Consider the following 14033-nt stretch of genomic DNA (forward strand, 5'->3'; position numbering starts at 1 on the left):
ATTTTGATGACTCAGGACGGGGGCAGGCCATACCAGAAAGACCAACTGTGTGGTTAGAGGGCTGGGACTTTGAGCCACATGATATCAGCCTAACCTTCCAACCTCTGGGGAGGGAAAAGTAGTGGGGGCTGGATATTGAGTTCAGTCTTGTGGCCAATGATTTAATCAATGATGTACACATAATAAAACTCCAATAAAAACTCTGAATGTGAAGGATGACACAGCCTGACGCTATGGGAAAGGACACAGAAGCTCTGCTTTTGGGCCCCTCTCAGATCTCACCTCGTATGTCTCTTCATGTGTTTGGTCCTGATTTGTATACTTTATAGTAAAACTTTGATTGTAAGTATAGCACTTCCTGAGTCCTGTCAGTCATTCTAGCAAATCATCAAACTGAGTGGAGGCCGTTGGAACCCCTGGGATTGCAGCCAATTTGTCAGACATGCAGTGGCCAGAGGATACCTGAACTTGTAACTGGCATCTGAAGTGAGGGTAGTCTTTTTTCCTTTTTCTTCTTTTTTTTAATCTCTGAAGTTTTTATTGGCCTCCTGCCCCCCAAGGGGTTCTTCACTTTTGCCACCTTAGTGCCTCAGAAGTTTGGTGTCACCACTCAGAAAAGTGGTGACCTCAGATACCACTTTTCCATCCACAATCCTGTGGGTGGTGGTTGGTGGTCCTTTGGATGGTTTGTATGGAGTGGCTGTTTTCAGGGCATCTCCAAGGCTGAAGTCCTCCCCTTCTTCCAGCAGGTGGCGGTAGGTGGTGATCTCATCCTCTAGCTTGACCTTGATGTTCAGCAGGGAAGGGCACTCCTGGGCCTGGCACAGCCCCATTGCCTGTGACTGGGCCAGCTCTGACTCCAGGTGCAGCAGGATTCTGTTGAGCTGTTCCATCTGCACGGCATGGTGTGTCTCCACTTCTCTCAGACTGTTCTCCAAGCTGGCTTTCGGATTTCTCACTGTGTCCAGGTTGGCCTCCAAAGACTGGATTATGTATCTCAGCCTCATGAGTGTCATCTCAGCAGTTCTTATCTCAGCAGACTGTGAGGTGACCACTGTGGTGCTCTTCTCAGTCTTCTGGAACCAGTACTTGTCCAGCTTCTCTTGGTTCTTGAGAGACAGTTTGTCATACTGGGCCTGATGTCTGCCATGATTTTCTGAGGTCCTACTATTTGGGGGCATGCAATTCCATGGTCAACTCAGAGTTGGCAGTCTGGTTTTATAGACCATTTACTTCCTTCTCATGGTTTTTCTTCATGAAGAGCAGCTCCTCCTTGAGAGCCTCAATCTCTGTCTCCAGCTGCAGTTGAGTGATATTGGTATCATCAATGAATGACCTTTTAGGGCCAATTGATGTCATGCTCTACAGATTGGCATATGGCCATCTCATCTTATAGTTGACTCTGAAGTTACCAGCAGCAAGACAGGCATCGTCAATCTGCAGAAGGATGTGGACATTACCCACAGAACTTGCAAAGATCTGAGCCCTCAGGTTCTTGATAGTCTTGATATAATAGCCCCATTCTTTAACCTGGGGTCCCTTCTTCTCTAGATGTTCCTGGATTTTGCCTCCCAGTCTCTGATTGTCAGCCTCTAGAATCCTTACCATTTCAGGTAGAAGGCCAGCTGGTCATCCAAGGATTGCATAGTTTCCTTCTTGCTCCAGTTGCCCCCTGTGCCTGCCAGACTTCCAGCCATCCTTGTGACCAGGTCTCTAGATCTCCAACCATCCCTCATGCTGGTGGAGTGGGACACAGAGATCCAGGAGCACGAGCTCGCAGTTCCTGAATAGACACTGGTCACACTGCTGGCTCGCTGGGCCTGGTAGCTGGACAACTGCATGAAACCTGGAGTCCAGCAGTTGGGGGAGAAGCTGGACCAGTTGCTGAAGCTCGTGTTGTTCAGGCAGGAAGGTGAGAGGCCAAGACCCAGTTTCAAGCTGCCTGAAGTGAGGTTAGTATTATTGGGATTGTGTCCTTAAATCTGTAGAATCTGACACTAGTGGTCAGCCGCAGAACTGAACTGCAATATAGAAACATCCCACAACTAAAAGGACTTGTAAGATTAGCCACGATGTAGGATGCAATGCAATGCAATGCACAGTAGCCAAGACCAGATCAGACCAGCTACCTTGTATGAAATTGTCAATAGCACTCCTAGGTGATTCAGTGGAAAGCCCTGTGACCAGAAAGCCCCTTACTACCATCGTGTCCAGATGTAACATTGAGAAGAAGATTGGGGAAGGAAGGCTCATGAGAAGGGAGAAATGGACCCAAGAGGGTGTTCAAACTTTGAGTGGATTGCAGATGTATTTGCTTTAGATTAGAAGAGACCGAAGTCTTAAAAAGACTTAAATAATTTTATTAACAAATTTGTTTTCTTGAATCAGCAAGACTAGGGGCTTGAGAGCAATAAGATGTCACTACAGAAATTTTAAAATGCTATTTTTTCTCCACCTGCTCCAACTTTCTTCTGCCTCAAGTATTTGTGTTGTAGTGAGTAAAATTTTGATCCCCGCTTAACCTTATCCTGAAGTTTCCTTTTTGGTTCAGAAGTATCTTTCCGTATTGACAGATCCATATTTTTCTTTCCAGTTGTCAAATTATATATCAGGTAGACCAGAACAGAATCAGTTAGTTTCCATAATGCAGTTGGATTATATTTCAGTGACTCATCAGTTTCCATAGGTGTTGGTCTGTGTTGTGTTTGGGGCCTCTGATCCAGTGTGTGGTTATTGTGGGATTGTCTGTGGTTTATAAGCTTCATTTAATCACTTATAGGTTATATTAAATGCTGGGAATGACTAAGACCCTGGTTGAGGTTTGTTTTTTTAACGTTTTGTTTTTTTATGCTTGAGTTTTGAATCTAGTAGGAAAACAGGTAAATAAATAACTTTGATAGCATTCTAAAATTGCTATAAAATAAGGTACTGCTAGTAAAGTGGTGACAGATTCAATCGTCTCATATACTCTTAGATTTCCTTCTGTCTCTGGCCAGGTGTCTTGAAAAGTGCCTGGTGTTCATGACAAGTGTAGAAGAGGAGGTCACACACTAAAATGTCTACAGAGACAGGTAAACAAAGCTAAATGAAGTGGGCTGGTGTTGATGGGGGCAAATTGGGCAAATGATCCCAGTGTCGCCTGATCTTCTTATTTTTCAGGATAAGCTAGAAATCTGTTATTTAAAAAAAAATGTTAATGGTGGCAGTATTTAAATGTTGATAAAATTATAAACATACAAACATAAAATTACTGTTCAGGATAAATAATACCTACTGGCCAGACATATTTGGCCAACAGGTCATGTGTAGCTGCTGATATAAATGGAGTGGTTCAATGCAAACCTATACATATGAACCCTGAGAAACTGACTTTTACATTTGGAGTCTATCTCTGAGGCTTACTGAGCAGGACTTTTCTTCTTTTTATTTTATGGCCTGAGATATTGTCACTTGGCAATAATCATTGATTAATAGTCTCTCAACAAGAATCTTACTTTCACTTGGGTCACTTCTATGGCTCCAGCAGGTCTCCCTGTTTCCACACTTGCTCTATACAGCCTTACGTCAGGTCATGTCACTCCTCTTCAGAGCCTCCAATGCTTCCCTCTCACTGATGCTGACCTACAAGACCACCCACGATCTGGCACCTTATTGCCTCTCAGATCTCTTGTACTCTTCTTCCCTTTCTCACTTTGCTCAAGTCCCTCTGGTTCCCTTGCTGCTCCTTGGAGAAGCCAGACCCACTCTGACCTCAGCTTCTCTCTTCTTGCTGATATCTCTGCTGAGATCAGATAGTCATAGGATTCTTTGCTACACCTTCCCCAGGTCTCAGTGCAGTCTTCTCTAACAACCCTCTCTGGTTCTCGCAATACTACCTAGTATTCTCCATCTTTCCTGCTACAGTATATAATTGTCTTATTTATTTTATTTATGCCTGTCTCCCCCAACTAGGACACAAATTCATAAGGGCAAGGGTTTTGTCTGTTGTATTCCCATAGAACAAGGCTAGGCCCATAGCAGGCATTCAGTAAATGTTTGTGTTGTTTTTCTTGCCTATGCTGGGTGTTGAGCTAGCCACAGAGTGCTGAGAATGACAGGATAAGGATGAGAAGAAGGTCATATGAGTAGATGTCAGTTGTTTTACAGAGATGCTGACAATTGAGTCATATAGGAGTTTGTTAGAAGGGGAGACAATGCCCTCCTGCCAGAGGAAGCCATGACTCTATGGGCATGAAAATACAAAAACAACTTCAATTTAAAATGTACTGTTCATTCATTTATTCACCACACCTACTGTATTTCTGTCCTCATTCTAGGCATTGTGAGAAAAGCTGAAGAGGAACAACAAAGTCCCTGTCCTCAAGAGAAATTCAAGTGGTTAAATAAGTAAGCAAACAAATAATACCATTTTACGATAAGTTCTATGGAAGAAATAAGCAATGTGGCATTAATGTCCACAAGGAGTTGAGGCATGAGAGTTACTCTAAATAGGGTGGTGAGGGGAAGTGTCTTTGTGGCTGTGATGTCTTATTTAAGACTTGAGGGAGAAGGAGCCAGCCACACAAAGATCCAGGGAAAGTAAGGTTTGGACAGGAAGATAGCAAGTACAAAGTCGCAGAAGCCAATGTGAATGGAGGGCAGCAGGTGGTAAATGAATAAGATCAAGTTCCAGAGGTTGGCAGGGCCAGATCCTGGGGGGCCATATTGGCTATGTGTAGTAGACTGTGTTGTGCCTTCCAGACCCACCTCCCAACCCACCACATTTGGGGCTGGGGCACCCATTCCCCAGCTACTCAGAGTGTGGGCAATGTTATCTCAAAACTGAGCTTTCTCTAGGGATCGCCCTTGGCTAAAGAGAGTCTGGTTGTCCAAGGTCACACTGTCTTCCTGAACACAGTCCACATAGAAGGACTGAGGTGAAAGATTCAGTCCCCTTTGCTTCAGTGAGGGATGACTCTGTATGGTCATCGTGGCTTTGGGATTAACTGAGGAACTTATCCTATTGCTGCCCAGTTTCTCTCCATCCTTTTCTCCTTCCTTTATTTCCTCCACAGGAGATGATCCTGATAACACCATCTGGTAAACTTCTGTATATTAATCTCTAACTCAGGATTTGCTTCCTGGGAAAATTGACCGGCCACACTATGGTTTGTGTTTTAAGTACAGATCAAATCCACAGAAAGGTGGCTAGGCCTTATTTGTGGTTTAGGAGGAATACTCTGGCTCCTGACTAGAGAATGGATCATTAGTGGGCAAGAGTGATAGCCCTCCTATAACTTTAAAAACTAGCGGTGTCATGTGAGGAGAAGTGGCTATTTGTGTTTGAGCCATTTTGTAGATCATTGGAGGCTATGCTGGCTGGAAGGGCATGCAGACCCAGCCCTTACCCTGTGGGAAACACTGCTCAGAGGGGACCTCCAGCTTTCACTGGTCAGTTGGGACCTCCAGCTTTCACTGGTCAGTTGGGACAGGACTGTTAGTCAAACAAGTAGATGTTGGGAAATGTACGAATGTTGAATCACTGTGTTGTGATATTATTACCCTGGTTGGGACTAAAGGAAAAACCATAAAAGTGGTTAAAAAGAGAAGATATTTGCACTACTAATCATACATGAGAGCAGGCCATTCCTGGGGAAGGAAATTGCAGGTCTTGGAAAGAACAAGAGAGACTTCTTTTGCCTGGGCCTCAAGGCAGGTAATAATGGGATGGGTCACAGCCGGCCTGAGGCCAGCGTCATTCCACTTTCCGCCATCCTCTGGTCTCCTGTTAGGGCTTCTCACTAGTCAAACCTAACCAGGAGCAGAGAGTACTGAAGCCTTGTTGGTGAGGTCCATAGTGGTCAGCATCTGTGGAGAGTAGGATGGAGAAGGGTGAAAAGTGGATTTGGGGAAGGCAGTGGTAGATACCTGGCTGTAGACAGAAAATTCCTTTGCATTGAAACTCATGCTTCCTGAACTTTGATATGCATATGGCTTGCCTGACAATCTGGTTAAAATGCAGATTATGTTTTAGGAGGACTGAGGTGGGACCTGAAATTCTGGATTGCTATCAGACTCCCAGGTGATGTTGTGGCTGTTGGCCCAGGGACCACTTTGGGAGTAACCAGGTTACAATTCCCTTCCCTAAACTAAATCTTGTTAAAAGTCATAGCCTGGTTTCACATGTGTGAAGGAAGAGTCCTTTGACCCCCTGATAAGCAGGGAGAAGGGAAGGGTGCACATTCCTCTCTTCCCCTCCCCACCCAGTGGCCACGTGGAAATATCAGGCATTTGCTAGAGGCAGGCCAGCAGTTCTACCAAAGTAAAGGGCAACCCTCAGCTGGCCTAGGTAGCCTGAGGACAGAGATTACTGGCCTGAGTCCATGGAGACAAAGAACAACTGACTCAGCAAAGCACATAAAATATCAGCACCTTTGAGAATTCCCTGAAATGAATTCTTAAAGTCATAAGTAATAGAAAAATGACCTTATTTATGTTTACAGACTAGGGAAACTTGGAATTACAAGGAATGAATAAAGCTGGATAGTCCAGATTCTGGAATGCCCTTGCGCCCTGCTTTGTATTTGCTTCATTGTTAACAGCTACATTTCATAGTTGCTTGTATTTAGTCCCTGATTATTGAGAAGAGAAAAATCTAAATGGGATGGGGCAGCTCTGGTAGAGCCCTATGGTCCTATACAGTGAGGAAGCACAAAAACATGCTGCTAACTGCATGCAGGCTGCCCCAGCTTTTTGCTACAGGGCATTCCTGGAAATGCCACTGAAGGCAGGAAAATGGCAAGGAATAAATCCTGTTTTCTTTTGTAGCTAGCACTTACCTTTTTTTTCCACCCAGTGTTCCTGAATGGGTAAGGCAAAATGTTGACAAGTTAGCTTTAAGACCCCTGAATCAGTGGAAAAGTGGTGAATGAGTGAATCAATGAAGTGGAAAGAGAAATTAGTGTTTCCGTCAGGTCCATCAGGCCAGCAGATGGATGACGTGTAAGCGGGGACGGGTGGGAGGACTGCCCGCACATTTTTCTTTTCCTTTGGATTAATAGTTGAAAGTAGTTGAATCTTAAATTTCTTTTCCTAAAGCCACACAAAGGGGAGAATCCTCTTTTGACTTTCTCAACTGTGGAAACAATGATTTTAATCAAAGACGTCTGAATAAATTTCTGTAGGCCATCAGCTCCTGGATGGTGATGAAGGCAGGATTATGAGAGGAAGGGAAAGTTGACTGGTTTATGGATGCAAACGCTGCTGTAAATATAGGTTGCAAATGCCATTACAGTACTTGCTATGTGCCAGGCACTGTTCTAAGAGCTTTACATGAGGAAGGCCGGGACCAAAGCCACATACACCCCTTGTGATGGACTGAATGTTTGTGTCCTTGCAAAATAGACGTGCTGAAATCCTAATGCCCAGTGTGAGAGTAATAGGAGGTGGGGCCTTTGGGAAGGACACAGGTCATGAGGGTGGAGCTCTCATGAATGAGATTAGTGCCCTTATAAGAAGAAACATGAGAAAGCTTGCTTCTTCCTGCTCTCTGCAAGAAGACAGCCACCTGCAAAGTAGAAGGAGAGCCCTTACCAGAACCTAACCCTGCCTTCACCCTGATCTTGGACTTCCCAGCCTCTAGAACTTTGTGAAATGTTTATTGGTTAAGCCATCCAGTCCACGGTATTTTTGTTATCACAGTCCAAAATGACCAAGAGACCTCCTGTCACAGGAGCTTTGATGTTCTAATAATTTTAGAAGCTTTTTCCCCCACCCTTCCTGCAGCATGAAGATGCAATGGGAAGGAGCTGAAGAGATGAGGAGACTGGATTTATTTTTATTTTCTTTCCTTCTTTTCTAGCAAATCATAACTTTAGAAAATATAGATTGAAAAAAATTAATTTTAGGAAGCCCACACTCAGTAAAGGTAGACAAAAAGGGAAGAAAGTGGGTTTTATCTCTTTCATGAAGTTTGTTGACAAATTCTTTTGACCCTTATACTGACCTGTCTTAAACCATATGATATGAATCCTCTCTTCCACAATTGCCTCTATCCCTTGTACCTGTCCCCCTACAATTTTTTTTAAACACAGCTAAAATCTGGGGATGAAAATACTGATAAACAATGCTAGGGCCCTCATAGAAATAGTTACTAAGAAAGCCTTTTCTCTTTGCCAACTACTAAATAAACCAGTCTCATCAGATGATGTAACTGGAATCAGATAACTTCTAAAGACCCTTGTAGATTTATTTCAGAATGCATGACCAATCTTCTTCCTCCCATAGGTGCGATGACCCATCCATGCCCCACCTTTTTAAACTTGCTTTTAGCCCATCAGAAGTAGGTCCCCCGCAGGATTTGTAGCTTTATTCTTGATCCCGAGGAACCCCAGATATACCTGTCACAGGTATAATGGAGGAGAGGGGTGGAAGAGGGTGCTAAAGAGAGGGCAGAACCGGGGTAATGAATCAATCTATCTATCTAGCATAAACTTGAATCAAACCTCTCTACGTTCGCTTGGTCCCTTTGAGTGGGGGAGACATGGAAAGGCGAATACTGGGTTTCCACTTGGCTTAGTTTAGAAAACACTGAGCAATAAGGCAAGCCCATCTTGGTGGCCTTTGGGAGATCTTTCTACTCGGAAGGACATGGGGGAAGCAGTGTTTGAGGACTGGTGAGGGTGACTTGGGGACTCTGCCTCCTCCTGATCTACATAGTTAGTAACATTTCTGAGTCACAGAGTTAGGAAAGTTTTTATGTACTTCAGTTTTATCTGCATTTGGCTAGATTTGTGAGTTGCCATGAAGAAATAAACAAACAAATGCAGTTGTCCCTCTTCTCCACACCCACATGCTGTTCCATGCAGAAGTGCTGCAGGCAGATGGTGGAGCCCCTTCCCTGGCCTCACTTCATCCTTCCCTGCTGACCTTTCTGCTTGGCAGCTCAGGGGCTGAGCAGAGGCCCCAGCGCGGTGACTGTGAAGAGAGGAAGGCGGGGGTCACAGTGTGAGCCCTGGGCATCTTGTTCCCAGATCCTTGCTTGCTTATGCTGGACCCCTGACTGCAGCCCCAGTCCTACACTCCAGACTCTGGGACAGACCTGCCATCGGGAAAGTAAGGAGTCCAGCATCGCAGGTCACACAAGGATGAATTCCCCTGCTCTGACCTTATGCTCCAATTCCGGTAATTAGGCTTCTGCTTCGACCTGTGATCCAAAGGGGTCATTGTCTTGTCACCCTGGACTTGGGTCCTTGCCCTGAGTTTCCATTTGTTCAGGCCTGAGGTCCTTCCTCTGAGCTTTAAGTTTCTTGGCTAAATAAAACTCTGTTTGTAACCACCAGACTTACCCTATTTAGACCATTACTCTACCTGCTTATCAGTTTGTGTTTTGCCTTCTCCTGGGGGCTTGTCTGCTTGTCTGCTTGTCCATCATGGTTTCTCCCCTCCTCTATATCCTCTTCCCCGCCCCTGTCCCAAGGCTAATTCTCACCAGACTCTGACCTGTGGGTTTTGCCCTGATCTTGGTAAATGGATCCCTGTAGGTGATTCTCCAGAGTCATCACTGTATGATGAAGCTACAGATAGGGAGAGTCACCAAGCTTACTAGTTCTAACTCTTAAACTCCATTTGCCTTGACCTTGGGGTTATCTCATAAAGAATGACTGCTATTACCATGTATTGATTAAGATTCTTTTGGTTAATGGGAAAGGAACAGACTTTGTCTAGCTTAAGTAAAAAGAGAGGTTTATGGGAGGATCTGAGTGTAAAAATGAAGTGCCAGGAGGTGAGAAGTAGGGAAGTTTCAAGAAGCTCAGCTGCAGGAGGAGTTCTTGGGCCTCCAGCTTAGGTCATCCTGTGGCTCAGCTCCAAGTCCCTCAGGGGCTGTTTCTCTCAGCACAAATCTTCATATTCCCGGGAGAGACCATCTGATTGGCCTCGCTTGATTCAGGCATTCACCTCTGAATAAATCAGCTCTAGTTCTTGTCACCAAGTTACAGATAAGGCTGCTAGGGCTTGTTTCTAAGAACCAGGGCCCGTCTCCAGGAGAGGGTCAGGCATGTGAGCTGGGAACTCACCCCAGTTTTCATACCAGACATGATCATGCTGGCCTTGTGTGACACTCTGCCTCTCCTACCACATGGACCCAGCATGCATCCCAGCTCCTTCCAGCTGTCACTGGAGGCTAGATTTTTAAGCAAAGCATCAAGTAAAAGAGGAATGTACAACTAGAAGCTACTTTGTAAAGGAAAACTTGCTCATCTCAAGCTGTGGTATCCTGCAGGAATGCCTTCTTGCCTTCCTCCGGGCTGAGTCCATGTGTTGGAGGTTTAGCCTTAGACAAGGAATGCCCCCGAGACAATGGAGCCAACTCAGATTCAGAGGGAAATCCAAAGAAAGCCTAGGAATTCTCTTTCCTATTCGGCCAAGGAATGCCTTCAGAATGCCATTTCCTTTTTATTCTTCCCAGATGAGTGGTACTGAGCCTCACCTCTCTTTTTAGGATTGACCCCCTTTCTTTTCTATGGGAGTGTGGCCTGACCTGTTGGCCTCATACTATAGCCTATTAGAGTAAACACCATTTATCCACAGGCTAGGCAGACCTAGTAGCCAGAGGTTATTCTGTTACAAAATGCTATGTCTGTGATTTCGGTCCTGGCCTGTCCCAGTGTGGCTTGCTGCCACGACTGCTGTAATGATTTGATTCAGAGTCACACACAGTGCTTACACATGGGTGGTCTGTCAGGCTCCATGGGTAGGCACTTTTATTTGCTTTATATAATTCATTATTTAACACAAATGCCATGAGATTCTCTTGGGAAAAAAAAAGCTGCTCTGGTGAAATACATTTGGTTGACACTGCCTGATGTGTCTTCCTTTTGCGTACCCAGAATGCTTCGCATCTCATTATAGATTCTAGAAGTGCATAAAGGACACTTGTTGAGCTGTATGTAACCTGGCATTTCCCAAACTGTAGAAGTAGTGGAACCCTTTTTCTTTCTGTTCACATCTTACAGAACTAGCTTACAGTGGAACACTCCTAAGGAAATGCAGTTTAGTTGAAGGCTTCCAGCATCCCTGTGCAGAAGGTGGCGTTATTCTCTTTTGATAGATGAGAAGACAGCGGCCCATCTCAGAGAGCCTGTGTAGCATGGCCCCGGTTTATCCAGGTAGCAAGTGGCCCTACAGAGCTCTGAGCCCCGCTTGTCTCAGTCCAAGTCCAGACCTCCTCTGTCATTCTCGGGTCACCAGCTCTGAGACTTACCAAATACTCTTGGGAAACTGTTAACCAAACACTCTTAACCAAGTCTGTCTATTAGTCAGCTCTGGATGCCAGAGACTCAGGACAGCTGATGGTGTAGTCCCTGTTTGCAGGCTGCAGGCTTATGCATAACCCAGAAAGAACCGGTATTTCAGTTCAAGTTCAAACACAGGAAAAAGCCAATGTCCTAATTTGCTGACTGTCTATTATTTGGAGGAGAATCAGGCTTTTTGTTCCAGTCAGGCCTTAAACTGATTGGATGAGGCCCTTCCATATTAGGAGGGTAATCTGCTTTACTCAGTCTGTACATTTAAATATTAATCTCATCCAAAAACACAGACACACCAGGATAATGTTTGGCCAACTATCTGGGCACCCCTTACCCAAGCAAGTTGAATGTAAAATTAACCATCATAGGTTATAAAAGTCTTCTGTGACTTCTGTCTTGCTCACACTCTCCCTCTCTTTGGATTTTCTTATTCGCTTGCTCTGATAAAGCCAGCTTTATGTCTTGAGCTGCCCTGTAGAGAGGCACCCTTGGCAGGGAACTGGTGGGGCAGGATGGAGTGGGGGATGAGGGGAGCCTTCAGCCAACAGCCAGCCAGGAACTGAGTCCATCAGCCCAACATCCTGCAAGGAATTTCATCCTGAAAATAACCACATGAGTGAGTCTGAAGGTGGATCCTGCCCTGCCTGTCAAGGCTTGAAATGATGGTAGCCCTGGCTGACACCTTGGCTGTAGTCTAGGAGACATCCTGAAGCAGAGCACTCAGCTAAGCCATGCCTGGATTCCTGGTCTACAAAAACCATCAGATAATAAATGTTATTTTAGGGCTTTTCATTTTGGAGTCTTTTTTTTTTCCCTCTCAGCTGCAGATAACTAGCATATCTCATCCACTGGCTATTCTCCTGCAAATGGAACTTGAGGATCCCTGAATTTTCTGGTCTTTCCAGCCACTGTCTCTCTGTAAGACAGGACCCAGATGGGCTTTTCAAATGCCTATATTCAACCTTTAACTAGAAACAATGACCACATTACTAAATAAAATCTGCGGGTAGCATTTAGGCATGTAGTTTAGGGAAAGATCCTTATAAAAAGAATGAGGCAAGTTCATAATGAACAGAAACATTTCTTTTCTGAATATTCTGTATTAGCACATCTTGCAATATTCCTTTTTTTAAAAAATCATTGTCCCCACCAACCAACTCCCCAGGACCCTGATCCCCATAATATTTGCCCTATCCTGCCCCATCCTATATAGCATACATCAGTCAATATCATACCAACCAATCTAGAAACCTATTCTGCCAGTCTTTATTGAGCATGAGGTGGTAATTGATTTGTTTCTGTCCTTGTGTTCTGTCCTAGGTGAAAAAGAGATGTAGCCTTGTGCCCCTGAGAATCTTGACCATACAATTTTATAATGCTTTTCTGTGGTCACAAAAAGGAGCAGAACATGAACTTGGAGTCACACACACCAGGTTTGAATTTTGGGTTTCTTAATCAGTAGGTATCCAAGTATGTTAATGTCCCAGTGCCTCAGTTTCTTCAACTATACATTAGGGTGACAGTCACTTAGAGTTGAGATGATTATGAGTTAATATATCAAAAGGACTAAATGAAATAACTTGTAAGCAAATATAGAGCAAAGTGCCTGATACATAGTAGTAGCTAAAAAAAATGTTCTTTCATCTTCCAGGTGTAGAGTTCTTCTTTGTAGCACTATTGCTGGCGGTGAATTCACTTGAATCTTCAGGTAATTATTAAAAGTAAAAATTTTCTAGTTTCAAGATTTACTTAGAAAAAGTTGTTTGGTGGCCAAAATCAATACAGACTTTTGGTAAAGTGTTAATTGTTGGGAACAAGAAGATGAGAAAAGAGGTATTGCTGTTATCTTAAAGCAGAAACTGGGATCATTTTCTAAGGTAGTGCCCCAGCATTTGCAAGACCTCAGTAGAGAGAGTGATGGCTCTGTGTTGGTCCAGAAGATGCTGGAAGGTGAGTGGGGAAGAGCACATCTGATACTCTGCTGGGGGCAGCAGGGCCTGGCCAACAGGAAAGAGCAGCTCTCACCCTTGGGAATGAGCATTAGGTATGACAATGGTTACGTATCGGGGACAGGGAGGAAAAGGTACCCTTTCACAATTTTCTTGGACTATATATCCTTGAGGATTCTGACATATAGGTAGGGTTGAGGGAGTGTGGGTGGAAAGAAGTAGGAAAGGGTCTCATGGAAAAACAACTCAAGTCAGATTGCCCACCAACCCTGGCAGACGTGGCAAGCCATTTGCAAACTGACTTAGAAAATGAAGAAACATGATATTTTTTGCACCTTAAGTCAAGGAGAAAACTCTCCTGAGGATCCTCTCTGTTAATCCTCAAGCCATATTTGGGTTGAACTAACAGGTTTGTGGACAGTTGTGCCTATATCCTGGAGCTCCCAAGGGACTGAATTTTTGTTCCTTAAGTCATAGTCTGCTTTCTATCTGCTCATCTCCCATATAAGCCAGCATCAAGTCCCTGTGCACACTCCTACCTTTAGGGGAAAAAGAGCAACCCACTTGTTAAGGAACGTGGAACACCCATTGGCACTAGTTCTAAGGCACAAGTTCTCAAGTCTGGCTACACATTTGAATCACATGGGAAGATCTGGGAAAAAACAATGGTGCCTGGGCCCAACCTTTACCCAGTGAATCAGAGTCACTGGGGGTAGAGACCAACCATGGATGTTTTTTGAAAAGTTCTGTACATAATTTTAATACATAACCAATGAGAACCCCTGGTCTGGGACCA

General features: G+C 44.4%; 1 pseudogene; it reads right to left on the reverse strand.

The window, feature by feature from the left end:
• Positions 1-581: 581 nt before the first annotated feature.
• On the reverse strand, positions 582-1841 carry LOC129080590 (keratin, type I cytoskeletal 18-like; annotated as a pseudogene).
• Between the last annotated feature and the right edge of the window lie 12192 nt (positions 1842-14033).

This window comes from Pteronotus mesoamericanus, unplaced genomic scaffold (genome assembly GCF_021234165.1).
Source record: "Pteronotus mesoamericanus isolate MK-2021 breed Mesoamerican mustached bat unplaced genomic scaffold, CSHL_Meso_final contig_90, whole genome shotgun sequence".
NCBI lineage: Eukaryota > Metazoa > Chordata > Mammalia > Chiroptera > Mormoopidae > Pteronotus > Pteronotus mesoamericanus.